This window comes from Oncorhynchus clarkii, chromosome 23, assembly GCF_045791955.1.
Source record: "Oncorhynchus clarkii lewisi isolate Uvic-CL-2024 chromosome 23, UVic_Ocla_1.0, whole genome shotgun sequence".
NCBI classification, from domain to species: Eukaryota; Metazoa; Chordata; class Actinopteri; order Salmoniformes; family Salmonidae; genus Oncorhynchus; species Oncorhynchus clarkii.
The window spans coordinates 46,132,282-46,154,007 of NC_092169.1; positions in this window are offsets into that span (position 1 = coordinate 46,132,282).

A 21,726-nucleotide genomic window follows, 5' to 3' on the forward strand; every position below is an offset into this window, starting at 1 on the left:
ACAGGGGTACTACATAAGAGTGCTTTCCCTGATTAAAAAGCTCTCTTACAATCAGGGGACAACACAAATGGTCTTGCCGGACTGAGCAAATCAGTCAATGGAGCAACTACCGCAGAGAAATTTTTACAGAAGCTACGGTAGTAGCCAACCATCCCTAAAAAGCGGCGTAGCTCTCGTCTAGTGGTAGGTGCAGGGAATGCAGTTATAGCCAAGACCTTGGCATCAACAGGGCGCACCTGTCCATGGCCAACCTCTTTACCGAGATAGGTAACAGTAGCCTTCCCAAACTCGCACTTTGCTAAGTTCAGGGTTAGAGAAGCAGCTGCCAACCGTTCACATACTACCCTTAGCGAGTCAACATGATCTGACCACTCAGACGAATAAATCACTAGGTCATCAAGGTATGCACTACAATTAGGAACGCCAGCTAATACGGAGTTAACCAGTCGTTGGAAAGTGGCTGGTGCATTTCGCATCCCAAAAGCCATGACTGAGTACTGTAGGAAGTTGTCTGGGGTCACAAAGGCAGAAATCTCTGAAGCACGTGAAGTTAACGGAACCTGCCAGTAACCTTTTAAGAGGTCCAACTTGGTTACATACTTAGCAGCACCAATAGTGTCGATACAGTCGTCCAGTCTGGGTAACGGGAACGAATCTGGCATTGTGACAGAATTTACCTTTCGATAATCCGTACATAACCTGGACGTACCATCAGGTTTAGGAACCAGAATGCAAGGAGAACTCCAAGGGCTTGAACTTGGCTTAGCCAGGTCATTCTCCAACAAATATCTCACCTCATCCCTCATTATCTTCCTCTTGGAAGCGTTGATACGATATGGGTGTTGCTTGATAGGTGTAGCATTTCCAACATTAATGTCATGTTCCAACACATTTGTGCGAGTAGGAACGTCATTAAAGAGACATGGAAAACTGTGTAGTAGCCTCACAATATCATTAGCCTGTCCATCCGTTAAATGAACCATACCTGACTGGATAGACAGCAGCATTTCTGAGTTGGGCAATCTAACACACTGCTGCTGAGTATTGCGCAACTCCAAGCCATCAACATCATCAATATGACAGTCCACTATCATCGCAGTAGTAGCAGAGGAGACAGCAGTACCTTCCTCTGTTTTTGAACTATCTAACTGTGTGATGGGTCGGGTGTGGTATGCTTTCAACATGTTAATGTGACACACACGAGATTGGCGTTTTCTATCAGGAGTTTGAAGCACATAGTCAGTTTCACTTATTTTCTTTTCAATTAAATAAGGACCAGAGAAACGAGCTGACAGTGAAGATCCTGGAACAGGTAATAACACCAGTACTTGGTCACCTGGCTGTAGTGGACGAGAAACAGCCTCTTTATCATAGTGTCTTTTCATGCTCCTCTGTGAGGAAGACAGAGCTTCCTTTGCAAGAGCACAAGCTTGGTGTAGGCGCTCACGAAAGCGACTAACATAGTCCAACACATTCTCATCTCTGGTACACAACTCTTGGGACAAGAACTGTTCTTTAAGGACTTTCATTGGTCCTTTCACTGTGTGACCAAACACTAGTTCAGCCGGGCTGAAACCTAGGGACTCCTGCACAGTTTCACGAGCAGCAAACAAAACTAGAGGAACTCCCTCATCCCAATCGTTCTCAGATTCCAAACAATATTTACGTAGCATAGACTTCAGTGTCTGTTGCCATCTTTCAAGCGCACCCTGAGACTCTGGGTGATAGGCGCTTGACACACGATGCGAAATTGATAAGCATTTTAACACCTGCTTGAAGAGCTTGGATAGGAAATTGGTACCTTGATCGCTTTGTACCACCTTAGGTAACCCGACTGTCGTGAAGAATTTTATTAAGGCTTTACTCACTATCGGAGCTGTAATCCTTCTCAGAGGAATAGCCTTGGGGTATCTTGTAGCCATACACATTATCGTTAACAAAAACTGGTTACCCGATTTTGTCTTCGGTAACGGTCCGACACAATCAACCACCACATGCTCGAATGGTTCACCTATGACAGGTATGGGACAAAGAGGAGCGGGAGGAATAACCTGATTTGGTTTTCCTGTTATCTGACAGGTGTGGCATGTCCGACAGAACTGAGCCACATCTTGTTTTAAACCCGGCCAAAAAAAATGTCGAAGGATCCGATCATACGTCTTTGTAATTCCTAAATGACCAGACCACTGGTGATCATGAGCAAGGGATAACACATTTTGTCAAAAGGCTGAAGGAATCACTATTTGGTAAACATCATTCCAATCTCCACCCGCGTCAACATGGGATTTCCATTTACGCATGAGGAGATTACCATCAATGAAGTAAGCCACATTCTTCTTCTTCACCTCTTCTAACGAGACAACACTAGAAAAACATTTAGTAAGCTTGTTGTCAACCTTTTGGTTAGCAATCAGCTGCTCACGAGTGACTGGTAACTGTATTGCATCAGCAATAAGTTCAACGTTCTTTAATTCTTTCCTGGGCTGTTGGTCAGAGGTGATCAGCTTCTCAGAGGTATCACACAATCCATCCTCTTGATCATCCTCTTTGAACAGAACAGTGTTCGACAAATCTATCACGTCACCCTCTTGTAGTGCCTGAGCACGAGTGACAGCACAAGCGGGGAACACATGTGGATAACTCTGTGCCAACTCATTCGAGAGAGAGTGGTCACTTTTATCCAATACTTCCAATACGGGTACTACCTTTCCTCCGGCAATATCGTTACCCATTATAAAGGTCACACCTTTCACTGGCAACTTAGGACGTACCCCCACTCTGAATATTCCACTGATTAACTCAGAGTGTACTTTCACAAAGTGCAATGGCACGGGGACAAAACCCATTTCAATACCCTGCACTAACACACTGGAACCACAGTATGTATCGTCAGATAAGGGCAACACATCAGACAATATAAACGACTGCGCCGCACCAGTATCTCTAAGGATTTTAACCGGACGCTGAGACGCTTCGTCATTCGTTACGGACACAAACCCCTCGAAAATGAATGGTTCATAACTGCGGTCGGGGACTGGGTCTTTCAAGCTACAGTTACCCTGAGGCACCTGTTTTGTTGCAGACCTCACAACCGTACGAATTAGACCAACACCTGTTGGCGGCTTGGCACGAAGAGGCATCCCTTGTTTGCGTTTAAGCAGGAAGCAATCATTAATCATATGTCCCACTTTATGACAATAGAAACAGGAACGCTCATTCTTCTGGCGTGCTTTATATACTACTGCTGGCCGACTAGGGCTAAAGGTAGGAAACTCAGTGGTTCTACTCTCAGTTTGAGCCGAAAACACACTCTTGTGCGTCAACACAAACTCGTCTGCCAACACAGACACTTCTGCCAGGGAGGATACTTTCTGTTCGTTTAGGTAAACTACAATGCGTTCGGGTAAGCAATTTTTAAACTCTTCCAACAAGATTAACTCCCGGAGAGAGTTGAAATCAGTTACCTTACTAGCAGCATGCCATTTATCAAACAGATTTCCCTTGTCTCTAGCAAATTCCACATAAGTCTTACTAGAAGACTTTCTATGAGACCTAAATCTCTGTCGGTATGCCTCAGGCACAAGCTCATAGGCACGAAGAACAGTAGCTTTAACCACTTCATAATTCAAACTGTCCTCTAGAGGTAGCGCTGACAAAACCTCTTGGGCTTTACCAGTTAATTTACACTGAAGTAATAGGCACCATACCTCTTCAGGCCACTTCAATGCTACGGCTATACGCTCAAATACACAAAAATAGGAGTCAACCTCCGAATCTCTGAACAAAGGTACTAAGGCAATCTGCCTACTAATGTCAAACGTGTTTGAGGACACAGCTGGTGAGGACGACTCACTAACAGTGACAGCAGGAACGAAGGCTAGCCTCGCTGTCTCTGCCTCCAGTTCCATCTGGCGCATTTTAAACGTCATCTGCCTCTGTTCTCGTTCTCGTTCTTTTTCTGCCTCAATTTTACACATCTCCAAATCTAAATGCCGCTGTTCTCTTTCTGCCTCAATTTTACACATCTCCAACTGGAGAGTCTCTCGCCTAATTTGGGCTCTCTCTTCCACCTCTAGTTGGAACTGTGCTAAACGGACAACCCTCCTGGCATCACCGTTTGACAGTGGGGAGAGTGGATCAAAATGGGACAATGTGGCTGGTGTTTTAGCCTCGCCCTCATTATCAGACACCAATGGGCTTACAGGAGCAGCAACATCCCCTACAGGGTTAGTATGCTCAGGCAGCGGTAACACAAGCACCTGCTCTTCCAACAATACATTTAACACCAGCTTTTTAACCTCCGACTTAACTACATTATGTGGAATCGATACTGAATAATGGTCAGCCAAGGTCACTAAATCAACTCTACGACATTTGTCAAAAACCTCCCACGAAGGGTTATCCAAAAAGGACTTCAAATCAAAAGTAGCCATCTTACACTACTTCACAAGAGCCAACGAAAATAGCAAACACTAATGCTACTTCAGCTATGACGTTCAACACTGACCTATACCACTACAACAATCTACATGAGCGGCATGGGTGTCAGTAAAGACAGATCCCGGATGAGGCTCCACTTATGTTACGAATCCCTTTTTGGCCCGACAGTCTAGGGGGGATGGTAGTGAGACGCGTAACATAACTCATGTAAATTATAATTGTGACAAAGTACGTGTGAACGAAATAACCAGGACAACTGAAATAATACCGTCAAACTCAGGGTTTATTGTAAAACACACGGTAATGGGGGGGAGCAGGAAAAGGGGCTGAGCTGGACCCAAGGAAAGAAACAATAAGTATTCAAAACACCCCTAAGCTAGACTAGCCTATTTCAACAACAGCTAACTAACTAACCAAAAATACAGTGGGTGGTCCGCCCAGTTCTAACTAGTGTGTTTTAACAAAGTTTACCTACGGGTAGTGTATGCCCATGGGCGACTTGTCTTGGTTTCCCCTTTTCCCACCAGCAAACACCATAAGCAAAAACAATACTCACAGGAGATGACAAAGTGATTTGGAGGTGCTCAAACAAAAGAAGAGGTTAATTAATACACAAAGAGAGAGATCTACATACATGGCATTTACAAAGAGATTGTGCTACTGAAATCTATCAAGAGCAGAGATCTACCAACATGGCATTACAAAGATTGAGCTCTCCTGAAATCTACCAAGAACAGCTATCTACCAACATGGCATTACAAAGATTGAGCTCTCCTGAAATCTACCAAGAACAGCTATCTACCAACATGGCATTACAAAGATTGAGCTCTTGAACAAACAAATGATGGGGTTTTTAAACCATGGGGAAGGAACTGTGATAGGGTAGGAAACAGGAGGAGGTGTGTCTTCTGATTGATGGGTTGATTGTTGACTGATTGGGGAGTGATGATTTTCACCTGTGAGGGGAGAATGAGAGAAAAGAAACACACACACACAGGATACACACACAGGATAACTGTATCCGTAACAATGTCCAATCAATTGAATTTACGACAGATGGATTCCAATCAATCTCAAAGCAAACGGTCTGAATACTTCTGTAAATAAGGTTTTTCTGTTTTTTATTTTTTTTAATACATTTCAGAGACCTGTCTTCGCTTTATCATTATGGGGTATTGTGTGTAAATTAATTCAGATGTTTTTTTATAAATTTTTTAATAAGGCAAAACATAACAAAACGTGAAAAAATACAGGTGGTTTGAATACTTTCCGAATGCACTGTATATACAGTACCAAAAGATAGTTATATCATATAACTGATGTCTTTCAGATTTCAATACAGAACTTTGACATTAGCTAGCTAGCTAAATTAACCAGCTAGGCAAGCAAGCTTATTGAATGTCTTCCATTTTGTTGTGAAGGAAAAACATGTATGGTATCTCATCACTTCTCAGCTCTCGTCAAAATGGATACCCCATCAGTTCAGTTTGAAAATCTTTCTGGTAATCTTTGGTCATCGCATCATTCTTGATAGCCGCAAGCCACCGGCAGAATCGGAGTGAATGTCTGGTAGGCAGAATGGTGAAAGATAATTCATTTTTGTGAGTGTTTGTAAGTAGCACTGCCAGGCACCATACAGGCATGATGAAAAACGTTGAAAAACAAACACTTAAAAAAAATTATTGCCTAGGGAAATTCAGAGATTACTGTGTGTTGGTTGTTCGAAGTAAACAACATCATTATTCAAGTTTATTGGCACACCCACTCTCCCTCGGTATCAGTATTCACTTTGAATGCTAATGCTAAGGACTGTGTGGTTCACTATGAGTACACTAATACACAAGGAGTGGAAACTTCCCGATTACACCAGTGAAATGAAAATGTACGCGTTCTAGCTTGTGGTTCAGATAATTGTGATGGTTATGATCATTTTCAAACAATTGTTTACAGACAGATCATTTCACTCATTCACTGTATCACAACTCCAGGGGGTCAGAAGTTTACATACACTATGTTGACTGTGCATTTAAACAGCTTGGAAAATTCAAAAAAAATATGTTATGGCTATAGAAGCTTCTGATAGGCTAATTGACATAATTTGAGTCAATTGGACCTGTGGATGTATTTCAAAGCCTACCTCAATCGCAATGCCTCTTTGCTTGACATCATAGGATAATCAAAAGAAATCAGCCAAGACCTCAGAAAAACAACTGTAGACCTCCACAAGTCTGGTTTGTTGTTGGGAGCAATTTCCAAACACCTGAAGGTACCATGTTCATCTGTACAAACAATAGTACGCAAGTATAAACTTCATGGGACCATGCAGCCGTCATACTGCTCAGGAACCGCTCCTAGAGATGAACTTACTTACTTAGTGCAAATCAATCCCAGAACAACCACAAATTACCTTGTGAAGATGCTGGAGGAAACAGGTACAAAAGTATCTATATCCACAGTAAATCGAGTCCTATATTGACATAACCTGAAAGGCCACTCAGCAAGGACGAAGCCACTGCTCCAAAACCGCAATAAAATAGCCAGACTATGGTTTGCAACTGCACATGGGAACAAAGATCTTACTTTTTGGAGAAATGTCCTCTGGTCTGATGAAACAAAAATGGAACTGTTTGGCCACAATGACCGTTGTTATGTTTAGAGGAAAAATGGGGAGCTTGCAAGCCGAAGAACACCATCCCAACCGTGAAGCATGGGGGTGGCAGTATCATTTTGCGGGGGTGGTTTGCTGTAGGAGGTAATGGTGCACTTCACAAAAAAGATGGCATCATGAGAAGTAAAATTACATGGGTACAGTGCCTTGCGAAAGTATTTGGCCCCCTTGAACTTTGCGACCTTTTGCCACATTTCAGGCTTCAAACTTTAAGATATAAAACTGTATTTTTTTGTGAAGAATCAACAACAAGTGGGACACAATCATGAAGTGGAACGACATTTATTGGATATTTCAAACTTTTTTAACAAATCAAAAACTGAAAAATTGGGCGTGCAAAATTATTCAGCCCCTTTACTTTCAGTGCAGCAAACTCTCTCCAGAAGTTCAGTGAGGATCTCTGAATGATCCAATGTTGACCTAAATGACTAATGATGATAAATACAATCCACCTGTGTGTAATCAAGTCTCCGTATAAATGCACCTGCACTGTGATAGTCTCAGAGGTCCGTTAAAAGCGCAGAGAGCATCATGAAGAACAAGGAACACACCAGGCAGGTCCGAGATACTGTTGTGAAGAAGTTTAAAGCCGGATTTGGATACAAAAAGATTTCCCAAGCTTTAAACATCCCAAGGAGCACTGTGCAAGCGATAATATTGAAATGGAAGGAGTATCAGACCACTGCAAATCTACCAAGACCTGGCCGTCCCTCTAAACTTTCAGCTCAGGAGAAGACTGATCAGAGATGCAGCCAAGAGGCCCATGATCACTCTGGATGAACTGCAGAGATCTACAGCTGAGGTGGGAGACTCTGTCCATAGGACAACGATCAGTCGTATATTGCACAAATCTGGCCTTTATGGAAGAGTGGCAAGAAGAAAGCCATTTCTTAAAGATATCCATAAAAAGTGTTGTTTAAAGTTTGCCACAAGCCACCTGGGAGACACACCAAACATGTGGAAGAAGGTGCTCTGGTCAGATGAAACCAAAATTGAACTTTTTGGCAACAATGCAAAACGTTATGTTTGGCGTAAAAGCAACACAGCACATCACACTGAACACACCATCCCCACTGTCAAACATGGTGGTGGCAGCATCATGGTTTGGGCCTGCTTTTCTTCAGCAGGGATAGGGAAGATGGTTAAAATTGATGGGAAGATGGATGGAGCCAAATACAGGACCATTCTGGAAGAAAACCTGATGGAGTCTGCAAAAGACCTGAGACTGGGACGGAGATTTGTCTTCCAACAAGACAATGATCCAAAACATAAAGCAAAATCTACAATGGAATGGTTCAAAAATAAACATATCCAGGTGTTAGAATGGCCAAGTCAAAGTCCAGACCTGAATCCAATCGAGAATCTGTGGAAAGAACTGAAAACTGCTGTTCACAAATGCTCTCCATCCAACCTCACTGAGCTCGAGCTGTTTTGCAAGGAGGAATGGGAAAAAAATTCTGTCTCTCGATGTGCAAAACTGATAGAGACATACCCCAAGCGACTTACAGCTGTAATCACAGCAAAAGGTGGCGCTACAAAGTATTAACTTAAGGGGGCTGAATAATTTTGCACGCCCAATTTTTCCGTTTTTGATTTGTTAAAAAAGTTTGAAATATCCAATAAATGTTGTTCCACTTCATGATTGTGTCCCACTTGTTGTTAATTCTTCACAAAAAAATACAGTTTTATATCTTTATGTTTGAAGCCTGAAATGTGGCAAAAGGTCGCAAAGTTCAAGGGGGCCGAATACTTTCGCAAGGCACTGTATATTGAAGCAACATCTCAAGACATCAGTTAAAGCTTGGTCACAAATGGGTCTTCCAAATGGACAATGACCCCAAGCATACTTCCAAAGTTGTGGCAAAACGGCTTAAGAACACCAAAGTCAAGGTTTTGGAGTTGCCATCACTAGCCCTGACCTCTATCCTATAGAAAATGTGTGGGCAGAACTGAAAATGCCTGTGCGAGCAAGGAGGCCTACAAACCTGACTCAGTTACACCAGCTCTGTCAGGAGGAAAGGGCCAAAATTCAACCAAACTTTTTGTGGGAAGCTTGTGGAAGGCTACCCGAAACGTGTGACCCAAGTTAAACAATTTAAATGCAATGCTACCAAATACTAATTGAGTTTATGTAAATCTTTGACCCACTGGGAATGTGATGAAAGAAATTAAAGCTGAAATAAATCATTCTCTCTACTATTATTCTGACATTTCACATTCTTAAAATAAAGTGATGATCCTAACTGACCTAACACAGGGAATCTTTACAATGATTAAATGTCAGGAAATGTGAAAAATTGAGTTTAAATGTAGTTGGCTAAGGTGTATGTAAACTTCAGACTTCAACTGTATAATATAATAATATTATAACTGGTATATATAATAATATTATAACTGGTATATATAATATAACAACATTATAACTGGTATAAACAATATAATAATATTATAACTGGTATATGTAATATATTAACATTATACCTGGAATATATAACATAATAATATTTTAACTGGTATATGTAATATATTAACATTATACCTGGAATATATAACATATTAATATTTTAACTGGTATATATCATTTAATAATATCATCACTGGTATATATAATATAATAACATTATAACTTGTATACATAATATAAAAACGGTATAACTGGTTTGTATGAATTAATAACATTATAACTTGTATACATAATATAACAATATTAATACTGGTGTAAATAATACGACAACATAATAACTGGTGTATATAAAAAAATAACAATACTATAACTGCTGTACATAATATAATAATATTATAAATGGAATAAATAATATGATAATTTTATAGCAGGTGTAGATAATAAAATAATACTATAACTTGTATAAATAATATGATAACATTATAACTAGTATATTTAAAATAATAATATTATAACTGGTATATATGATATAGTAATTTTATAACTGGCATATACAGTATAATAGGGTTATGACTGGTATTTATGTAATATGATAACATTATAACTTGTATATATAATATAATAATATTTTAACTGATATGTATATATAATATAATTATGTTGTAACTGGTATATATAATATAATAACATTGTAACTGGTATATATAATAATATTGTAACTAGTATGTACAATTTAATAATCTCATAATGGGAATATATAATATACTAACATTTTAACTGGCATATACAGTATAATAGCGTTATAACTGGTATATATGTTTTATAATAACATTATAACTGGTATATATAATATAATAACAATATTACTGGTATAAGTAATATGACAACTCTATAACTGGTGTATATAATATGATATATATAACTATTATAGCTGGTATACATAATATAATAACGTTATAACTGGTATTTCAAATAATAACATTATAACTGCTATGTTTAAAATAATAACATTCTACATTTTAAATATAATACAGTTGAAGTCGGAAGTTCACATACACTTGGGTTGGAGTCATTAAATCTCGTTTTTCAACCACTTCACAAATTTCTTGTTAACAATCTATGGTTTTGGCATGACACAAGTAATTTTTCCAACAATTGTTTATGTAACTTATAATTCACTGTATCACAATTCCAGTGGGTCAGAAGTTGCATACACTAAGTTGACTGTGCCTTTAAACAGCTTGGAAAATTCCAGAAAATTATTTTATGGCTTTAGAAGCTTCTGATAGGCTAATTGACATCATTTGAGTCAATTGGAGGTGTACCTGTGGATGTATTTGAAGGCCTACTTTCAAACTTAGTGCCTCTTTACTTGACAGCATGGTAATATCAACAGAAATCAGCAAAGACCTCAGAGAAAAAAATTGTAGACCTCCACAAGTCTGGTTCATCCTTGGGGGCAATTTCCACACGCCTGAAGGTACCGAGTTCATCTGTACAAACAATAGTACGCGAGTATAAACACCATGGGACCACGCAGCCGTCATACCGCTCACGAAGGAGCGGTATGTGTCCTAGAGATGAACGTACTTTGGTGCGAAAAGTGCAACTCAATCCCAGAACAACAGCAATGTAGCCAAGTAGGCTCATGTTAACTAGCTAACTGATTTAGATATATTGCATTGTTGATTTGATGATGTTTAAGTGTTTAAGTTGAAATGGTGTTGGAATAGCGGAGGCAGTGCTCCTGTTGTATGTTCTGCCTTGCGGTAACTCCATGGTTCTAAATCAGTAGTTGTTTAGGAAACTGAAACTCAGGCAGCTCTCTGTTGGCGATGCTGATGTTAAATCACAGTTCAGAAAAAGCCAAATAATATGGGAGACAAACAACTCTGTACCTTCAACATGCACAAACACACACACACGCACAGTCTTGTACAGCTAACCTTGTGGGGGACACACAACTTCTGGTCGCCACAAGAATAGTTAAACACGTACACACACACACACACACACACACACACACACACACACACACACACACACACACACACACACACACACACACACACACACACACACACACACACACACACACACACACACACACACACACACACACACACACACACACACACACGCCTATCTATCAGCAGAGCAGCTGTTTATTTTAGGAACAGAGAGCTTTAGTGAAGCACAGCTCATTCTCGTCTCAGCTAGATTCAGTGTCTTCACAGTCTTCACAGGCACTACTGCTCTGTCTATTAAGTTGTTTTTCAAGACCTATAATCCCTGCAAAAAGCTTTCTGTCTGTAGCCTATTCCTCAACTCAAAAGGAGACAGAGATGAGATAGTGAGTAATGAAATACTGAAAGACAAAAATAAGGGAATTCACTTCATAAATGTCAACTTCTCACAAAAAAATCCCCCGTATGGAGAGAGGAAAGACAACAACATTATTTATTTGTCTCCATATGCATACTGTAATCTAATGTGGTAGTCGGCTAAAAAGGGCATCAGATGGACGAAAACTGTGAAAAACTATTTAGCAAATGCTTCTGGAATAATGTGCTGCAGTATTGTCTTAGCCAGCAGATCCGAGCTTCTTGCTTACAGCTGCACTAGGGTCAGACAGCATTCCTCTGTATATTAAGACACTGCGGAGCTGGCACGAGATATGGCTCGGAAAACAGACCTCAATCCAGGCATGAGAAATGTTTTGTACTCCTAATTTTCCTATTATCCCAACTGTTACACCAAGAAGATTGAACTACTGCTAGTTTCTCCGGAAAACTGTCCTTTTCATCCTCATACTAGGTAGCAGAAGCCACAACAGCCATTTTTGAATGGCAGTGACAGCTAATCAGCTCCTTTGTTGTTCAATGCAATGTGCCATTCTAAAATATGATATCTGAGTGAGAGTGACTAATAAAATCAATGGGGGACCCCTTGGAGGCCAGGGCCACTGGGCACGTGCCCTGTGTGCTCGGTATTCGGCCATGATTTCTACATGTTTAGTTAGCTGGCGAGACTAAATCACCAATCTAAAAAATTGTTAGCTGACATGGCCAAATGAGTGACTGTCAGTGACTAACATAAGAAGAGAAAAACTGTTGCACAGTCAAATTTCTAAATGGTACCTTGTGCATTCTATTATTCTAACTCAGTTAGAAAGGTAACAGTAAATTGAGACCCAGACGGAGTTCCTAGCGGCAGGGGGCCCTAAGCGACCCTTTTGCCTGGAACCGGCCCTGCCTGCATGTAGACTCATTGGCAACAAAGCCCAATGATGATGATGCCATCGGTTTATAGATAGGCATAGGTTACTATAAACCCATACCATTTGCTATGATGATTACTGAACAGTGTTTTGTAACATTAAAAATCCTAAATCACCAATAGCATGAAAAAAATGTACAAAGAGGGGCAGACGGGGCAAAGTCTTTATTTTAATGTAACACGACACCAAAGATTGTGGATGAATTAAGATGTCTTACTCAGGCCATTTACCATTCGAAGAAATGGTCACAGCTCCGGTGTGCATTAAGGGGGTAGCTCTCCCATAGGCACCAATGCGATTGCAACTGGGTCTGGTCTGCTTAGTTCATTGACTGTGTATGAATCAGAAAATAAGATTGGGATGTCTCGCTTTCTCTTCCGTCTCTGATGACACCCACTTGACTTCCTCTGTTGTTTCCATGACAGCTGGCAGCAGAGAGAGGACATAGGGGCCTAAGAAGGGAGGCCTACTCTTAACATCACCCATCCAGCAGGATACTTACTGGAAACAATGGCTAACCCCACCCCCAATCTCCAGCTTCAGCCAGGTATTTATTGTTCTCTGCACTAATCCAGCTTCTTCCTGAGTCCTGTCTCTCTTCCTCCACTGTGTTAGTCGTGTCTCGGGAAGTGATTTTTTAAAGGTTTTTAATAGGGTAGACTACATCATGGGGTAGACTACTCTTCCTGAACTGCACTGTTGGTTATTAAGGGCTTGTAAGGAAGCATTTCACGGTAAGGTTGACCGACACTTGTTGTATTTGGCACGTGACAAATAAAGTTTGCTTTGATTTGATAATGTATATTTACTACAAAATAGAAAACAGTGAAGTAAAGAATAGGAAAAAAATATTTTTATACCCTGTTGATGATCAGTCTTGATTGTCAGGGTATCGTGTGTCTCTATATAAAATACATGGATTTTAACCCAAGTAAACATTACATACATTTTTGAACTTGACCTTGACCTTGATCTTTACCGTTTGCCCAAAGCAGGAATAGAAGTATGAGGTCGTATCTGATTACATTTGGAGTTAGTAACATTAAATCATGGTTTGAGGGCAAATCTGTTCCGCAATATACAAACGTTCTAGGCTATTTAGGTTATATTACAGGGAATAATTTCCCTTCCTTAGAGAAGCTGAAGTTTACAGAGACAGTTGAATATGAAAATGCAATGACTGTACTGTACTCTATGTGGTAAGCGAAAACCTCAACAGAATAGTTGTCAGTTCGTTACCTTGACTAGATGGCTTAGTGGGATGGTATCTGATTGTTTTACTTGGAGGTGATAGATTTGAAGTCTGTGGCTATTCGAGCAATAACTTAGAACATCTTAGAAATATTATCTAGTTGTTTCATGAGTGCGACGTTCGCTTCTAATGCTTGCCTGAAATAATTGACAAATAGCGAGTGATTTTTTTAAAAGTAAAATTGCCTCATGATTGTCGAGACAGAGATCATATGTGTCACACTACCTCCCCTACACACTGTATGAGAAGACTGTTTTGAATTATCTTCACATTTCACAGAAATAGATCTATCACAGTGTATCTGGACAGAAAAGGCACCGATGCAGCAGGTTTCTTGACAAGGACAAGACCTAGCGAGCATGTTGCCTATCCATGTTTGGGGGCGATCAGAACCAGATGGGTCAGGTTGTACCTTCCCGCCAGGCTAGGGCATTGGAGCGACTGTCACTCAGACCCCGGGTGTGTATGGTGGAGGGGGAGGGGGGGGGGGGGGGGGGGGGCATGTTATGGTGCTGAGGTGTAAGTCTAAAAAGAGTCTCCAGGATATATAACTGACACTCTGCAACCGTCTGTTTCAGTGGAAGACCTGACATCCTCCATTTAACACAGAATCAAAGAGAAATGTAGCTACAGCCAGCTAGAGAGGATGAGAAACATGCTGTAGACAGGAAAGGAATGCAGAGGTGAAAAATACTGTTTTTGGAAAAGTTTCAGCCAGGGGAGTCAGGTGACAGGAGGAAGTTTCAGCCAGGGGAGTCAGGTGATAGGAAGATGTTTCAGCCAGGGGAGTCAGGTGACAGGAGGCAGTTTCAGCCAGGGGAGTCAGGTGACAGGAGGAAGTTTCAGCCAGGGGAGTCAGGTGACAGGAAGATGTTTCAGCCAGGGGAGGTCAGGTGACAGGAGGAAGTTTCAGCCAGGGGAGTCAGGTGACAGGAGGAAGGGAGATACCCATATAGAAAAGGCTTTATAGAGATTATCATGAAACACAGACATATTCTAGCTCTGTCTGCACATGATGAGGTTTTAAGATGAGCACACATGGAGAGGGAAGGGCGAGAGGGTGCACTGGTGAGTGACTTTACCCTTCTCTTCTCCTTCCTCTCATTCTTTAATTCTGTCACTCTCTTACGATCAGGTTTCTCCCAGTCCTTCAGCTGAGCGGTCTGGTGGGGCTTGATCAATGGCAGGAAACCAGCAGATCAAATGGTGATTCATCTGAAAGCGATAGGCTATAATCTACACAACCATACCTCTGAGACCTCTGTGACTTTACCTCCATGTGATGTTGGGGTTGTGTGTAATCTTCTCCCCTTAGGAACACAGTAACCCTGAGGGTAGATGAATACAGTACACAGTCCTACGGGGTTGTTTAATATGCTCAATATGCTTATTACTCACTCACTCTCCGCCAGCTGTATGCAAATATAAAACATATTGCCTTGGGTCTCTGTGGAGAACCTCACTACTCGCTCAGACTCACCATAGGCCTTTATCTGTAATTAAACACACTAACTTTGTCTCTGGGGTTATTGATATTGATATTTTTTATCATTAATAAACAACTTGCTGTAAGGGATTGCACTGCTGTTTCCTTTTGGCGGCTGTTTGTCTGTAATTCTGAAATTGTTTAAATAACTTTATTATATTATGTATCTTCAATAAATGTTATGAGCTGATATTGGATTAGTTGTCCACATTCTCAGAATGCTGTATACTATTATATATTAAGGTACTTCAATACGATACCTCATGAATCATGGATTTGCTCATATATCATGTATTGCAGCAGACATAGGCCCCCCTTCTTGTCAATTAGAATTACCCCAAGGGCAATACTCCAACGGTACTACAATGCTGTCCAAGACAATACCATCTTTTCTACTGCATATCTGGAAAACCTTAATTCAACGTTTAACAACACAATTCATTGATCATTGTCATGTTCTGTTGAATGACTGATTGAAAGACTGAATGATGGCGGGTTGTTCTGAAAAAAATCTTTACTAATCCACTAACTGAGCTGGGAGATTGTGCTTTCCTGAGGAGAGGAGTGTTCCTAATCTGGACCCATTAGAGTATAATGGGGTGTTCCTAATCTGGACCCATTAGAGTATAATGGGATGTTCCTAATCTGGACCCCTTACATATATTATGGGGTGTTCCTAATCTGGACCCCTTACTGTGTGGTAGGGTGTTCCTAATCTGGACCCGTTACTGTGTGATGGTGTGTTCCTAATCTAAATCCCTTACAGTTTGATGGGGTGTTCCTAATCTGGGTCCTTTACAGTTTGATGGGGTGTTCCTAATCTGGGTCCCTTACAGTGTGATGGGGCTTTCCTAATCTGGATCCCTTACATAGTGATGGGGTGTTCCTAATCTGGATCCTTTACATGTGTGATGGTGAGTTTCTAATCTGGATCCCTTAGAGAGTGATGGGATGTTCCTAATCTGGACCCTTTACATGTGTGATGGGCTCTCCTGCCACTCCTGGTAACTCTTTGCTTCTGTCAAAACAGACTTTCTCAAGTTGAATTAAGGTCCTGTTCTGTGCTGCAGCCCCTTTGGCCCCCCTACGAGCAACCCCCTTGGCCTGGCCCTGTTCCCCTCATGCAGCCGCCTCAGACTACTTAAACCGGTGTGGCCTTGTCTTTGCTGGATTAAACCTAACGAGGGTCCACTGACTCCAACAACATGTGCTGCTTGATGAGAGATAGAGAGAAAGATAAAGCCCTTAAATTGAAATTGAATTGAGAGAGAGAGAGAGAGAGAGAGAGAGAGAGAGAGAGAGAGAGAGAGAGAGAGAGAGAGAGAGAGAGAGAGAGAAATGGGGGGCTTCGTCCAGGCAGCCTTGAAACCTAATACACTTAATTCCCTACAGATGATACAGAGAAGGAGAAACAGACTATTTATGTTGATAGGTTAAATCACTAGGGTGTGTTCTAAAAACTGTTAGTGAACTCATCTAAATGCAGCGTTATTGTGAAGAGTCATCTCCTTAGCTCATAATGGTTGACAACTGTTCTGGAGACTGTCTGCATGGTGAGTATAATGTGTAAAAAGGGTTTGGTTGTCTCTAGCTGAAGTCATGGTGTTTGAGAATCATAAAGGTTGTAAAGTTATTCCATTTTGTTTCCTTCTAGTATCTGCAGATAATTATTAGAACATGAAATAGCCTATTTTGATGAAAACAACATGTCATTACTAAAAATCAATATGGCCTACTCTTTTAATGCTATCAGTAATACATTTTTTTCTTCGAATATATGTGATAAGAAATGTCATTTAATTTTTTTTTAAATGGACAACAGAAACACAATAATTAGGCCATTGCGGTCGGTATACTGTCAGTATACAGTCGTTTTTTCATGGGTCTACCTGAGTTTCCCATGTCACTCATAGCCAATCTCTGGCTGTCACAGATGAACGACTTCGTGAATGAAGTGTTCGAGTCCAGATAGTACACACATAAGGGCCGTTGATGTCTGGGACATCGCCTTTGCGGTGACTTTTGAGCGGAGCTGAGGCCACAGCGGTGTAATTCCACTCTGGCTTTTTGTCCGATGAAGAGCTTGCCATAGCAACCTGTCCAACTCGCACTGTTGCACTGTGGTTTCCTTTGCTTTTTAACCTAAATCCTTTAAGCACTGCTAACGGACAGATTTCAGATCACCGTGTCATGAAATCTCAGTGTTTTTGCTATATTGGCCAACACTGGATGCATTCTATTTGAAAAGACATTGAATAACCATAGCAGTTTAGGTAAGGCAATCTAGTGAATAATATCTGCATTCATTTTAAATTAGGTTATTTTCACTAAGAATAATTACTTTAAAAAATGTATTATAAAAAACGTCAGTAATAAATTCGGGAATAATGGATTAACAAATTAAAAATCTGTTTTATTTTGCTAAATTAATTTGGTCAAGCCGTCTGGCAAGACTGGTCAAGACTAACATTTGAAATGTGAAATAATTGCGACCTAAATATATTGACCTAGGTATTTTATTACAACAATATAATTAACAGTTTAAATTAGTTACAAATGTCAAGTTAATTTCTCCCCAAGCTTAAACGTCTGAATATGACAGAAACAATTACACAACCGTTTCTGCAAGATATATTATGGCAATAGAATTATTTTAAATAATTATAATTACAGTACAATGACAATTCAAATATTATCATTATAAATATTATTATTCTCTTAATTATTATTACTATTGTCATTATTATTATTTTTATCGTAATTACTTGTATTGAAAGAGAGAGGAATTACCAGGCCAGGTATACTGATCTTTAAAGTGGTTGTGAGTAAACCGTTTTACTCTGTTGGTTTATTTGTGTCACCAGTAATACTGAACAACGATGCAACTCTTTCTAATGGTGAACATATGTATGTATAGCAGTCAATGTTCCTGACTGTTTAGTGTTGGTCATCAGGTTTGATTGGTGCGCGCCTCTCATGGTTACTTCAGAGGAGCAGCATCCTTGTTTGTTGTGATATTGTAATGAAGCCCTCTTTAAAGTAATTACCCACTCTGCCTACCTCTCTGCTTTGGGTAACCAGGCTTCCTGCTCAGTTCTTACTCAAGTCATCATAAAATACACACTAAGCCTTCCTCTCTCATGTATCCATTCTATCCCAGTGTCAGTTGGCAGCTGGCTGGGCTGTAGGGGCTTCTGCCAGCATTGGCCAGCAGTAAACACATTCCCATGTGTTACTGTAAAGAAGCATCTCCAGGGTCAAGCTGTGCTCCTCTGCCACATGCCTGGTTGGCCTTCTCTCCCACCTTGTGGCACCAGGATTTTACCATGTTGTCAGTATTCTACCACTCTCATTATTTTGCACTCAATGATGCCAATGCTAAACTGTAACGAACCAAACAAATCAATCCATATTTTGGGTTGGTGACTCCTGATACATATACACTTATTAGGTATTCCAAATAGGTTGTTTAAACTTGAGTCAATAATCTTGTGTACATTTTATTCCTTTACTAACTTGAACAAGCAGCCTAAAAAAACGTGTTGATGTAAACATTTCCATGTGATTTTAACTCGTTACTAATATGAACAATTAGCCTGAGAAAATGGTTTGTTTCATTAGTTGTTTGCTTCCTTATACCTACTAAAATGTAAATAATTCTTAATGCTATGTTATGAATGAATTAATTACTTTCAGGTGATATTTAATGCTATGTTATAAATTAATTAATTGCTTTCAGTTGATGAGTAATGCTATGTTATGAAATCATTAATTACTTTCAGGTGATGAGTAATCTTGCCTAAGAGCAAACATTGTGTAAGCTCTTAAAGATATCAAGGTTTTAGCTCAGTGTGCCAAGACAGTCTTGAGTAACTCTGACAACCTTGATTTGATACCAGGTTGTTCACACAGGCCTTGGAGCAGCCAGTTTGGTCGACACTCGGTCCAGAAGGGGGGCTGCAAGGCTGAGTCCTGGGGCCAGTCCAGGTCTTGACCAGTCTTGCCAGACGGCTTGACCAGTCTTGCCAGTTGCTGAAGGGGATGTCCTCAAGGAAGACCAGGATGAGGATGTTCCTGTGCTCCACCAGCAGACGGAGGGTGGCCAGGCGTAGCTTTAAAGAGCACCAGTTACTGCACAGGTTGTGACGACTCATGGAGTAGCAGCTGCCATAGAGGCTGTCTGTGATGTTGTCATGATGTCCTTCCCCAGCAGGAAGTCCCTGCTGTGCAAGCTGAGACACAGGAATGGGGGCCTCCTCTGCTCCATGCCTGGCAGTAGCTTCTCCACCACCCAGCGTTTGTCGCTCCTGCTGAACAACTCAAAGGCCTCTAGAGACATGACCTCCTCCAGACAGCTGCTGGAGATGTGTCCGAGGGACAGCAGGTAGTCCCCGGCCAGCTAATGGAGCAGCACCACCAGCATGAAGAGGAGAAGGCCCATGGCCAAAGGAAGAATTAGCTTTGGGGGTGACCTTTGAGATATACCTTCTGGAGTGCGTGCTACGGGTGGGTGCTGCTATGGTGACCAGTGAGCTGAGATAAGGCGGGGCTTTTCCTAGCAGAGACCTGTAGATGTCCTGCAGCCAGTGGGTTTGGCGACGAGTATAAAGTGAAGGCCAGCCAACGAGCGCATACAGGTCGCAGTGGTGGGTAATATATGGGGCTTTGGTGACAAAATGGATGGCACCGTGATAGACTGCATCCAATTTGTTGAGCAGTGTTGGAGGCTATTTTGTAAATTACATTTAGGATCGGTGGGATAGTCAGTTTTACGAGGGTATGTTTGACAGCATGAGTGAAGGATGCTTTGTTGCGAAATAGGAAGCCAATTCTAGATTTAATTTTGGATTGGAGATGTTTAATGTGAGTCTGGGAGGAGAGTTTACAGTCTAACCAGACACCTAGGTAGTTTCCCACATATTCTAATTCAGAACCGTCCAGAGTAGTGATGCTGGACAGACGGCATTGAAGCTCATCTGGAGGTTAGTTAACACAGTGTCCAAAGAAGGGCCAGAGGTATACAGAATGGTGTCGTCTGCGTAGAGATGGGATCAGAGAATCACCAGCAGCAAGAGCGACATCATTAATGTATACAGAGAAGAGAGTTGGCCCGAGAATTGAACCCTGTGGCACCCCCATAGAGACTGCCAGAGATCCGGACAACAGGCCCTCCGATTTGACATATTGAACTCTATCGGGGAAGTAGTTGGTGAACCAAGCGAGGCAATCATTTGAGAAACTGAATCTGCCAATAAGAATGTTGTGATTGAGAGAGTCGAAAGCCTTAGCAAGGTCAACGAATACAGCTGCACAGTAATATCTCTTATCGATGGTGGTTATGATATCGTTTAGGACCTTGAGCGTGGCTGAGGTGCACCCATGACCAGTTCTGAAACCAGAGAGCATAGCAGAGAAGGTACGGTTAGATTCGAAGTGGTCGGTAATCTGTTTGTTAACTTGGCTTTCAAAGACCTTAGAAAGGCAGGGTAGAATAGATATAGGTCTGTAGCAGTTTGGGCCCAGAGTGTCTCCCCCTTTGAAGAGGGGGATGACCGCGGCAGCTTTCCAATCTATGTGATTCTCGGAAGATACAAAAAAGGGGTTGTACAGGCTAGTAATAGGGGTTGCAACAATTTCGGCAGATAATTTTAGAAAGAGAGGGTCCAGATTGTCTAGCCCGGCTGATTTGTAGGGGTCCAGATTTTGCAGCTCTTTCAGAACATCAGCTATCTGGATTTGGGTGAAGAAGAAGTGGTGAAGGTTTGGGCTAGTTGCTGTGGGGAGCGCAGGGCTGTTGACCTGGGTAGGAGTAGCCAGGTGGAAAGCATGGCCAGCCGTAAAAAAATGCTTATTGAAATTCTCAATTATTGTGGATTTATCGGTAGTGACAACGTTTCCTAGCCTCAGTGCCGTGGCCAGCTGGGAGGAGGTGCTCTTATTCTCCATGGATTTTACAGTGTCCCAGAACTTTTTTGAGTTTGTACTACAGGATGCAAATTTCCGTTTGAAAAAGCTAACCTTAGCTATCCTAACTGCCTGTGTATATTGGTTCCTAACTTTCCTGAAAAGTTGCATATCACGAGGGCTATTCGATGCTACAGGATGTTTTGGGGTCCAGGATCCAGGGGACCAGCCAGTACTTATCACAGCTGATGACCTGGACATGTCTCTGTCCTTGGGCCCAGGGGACCAGCCA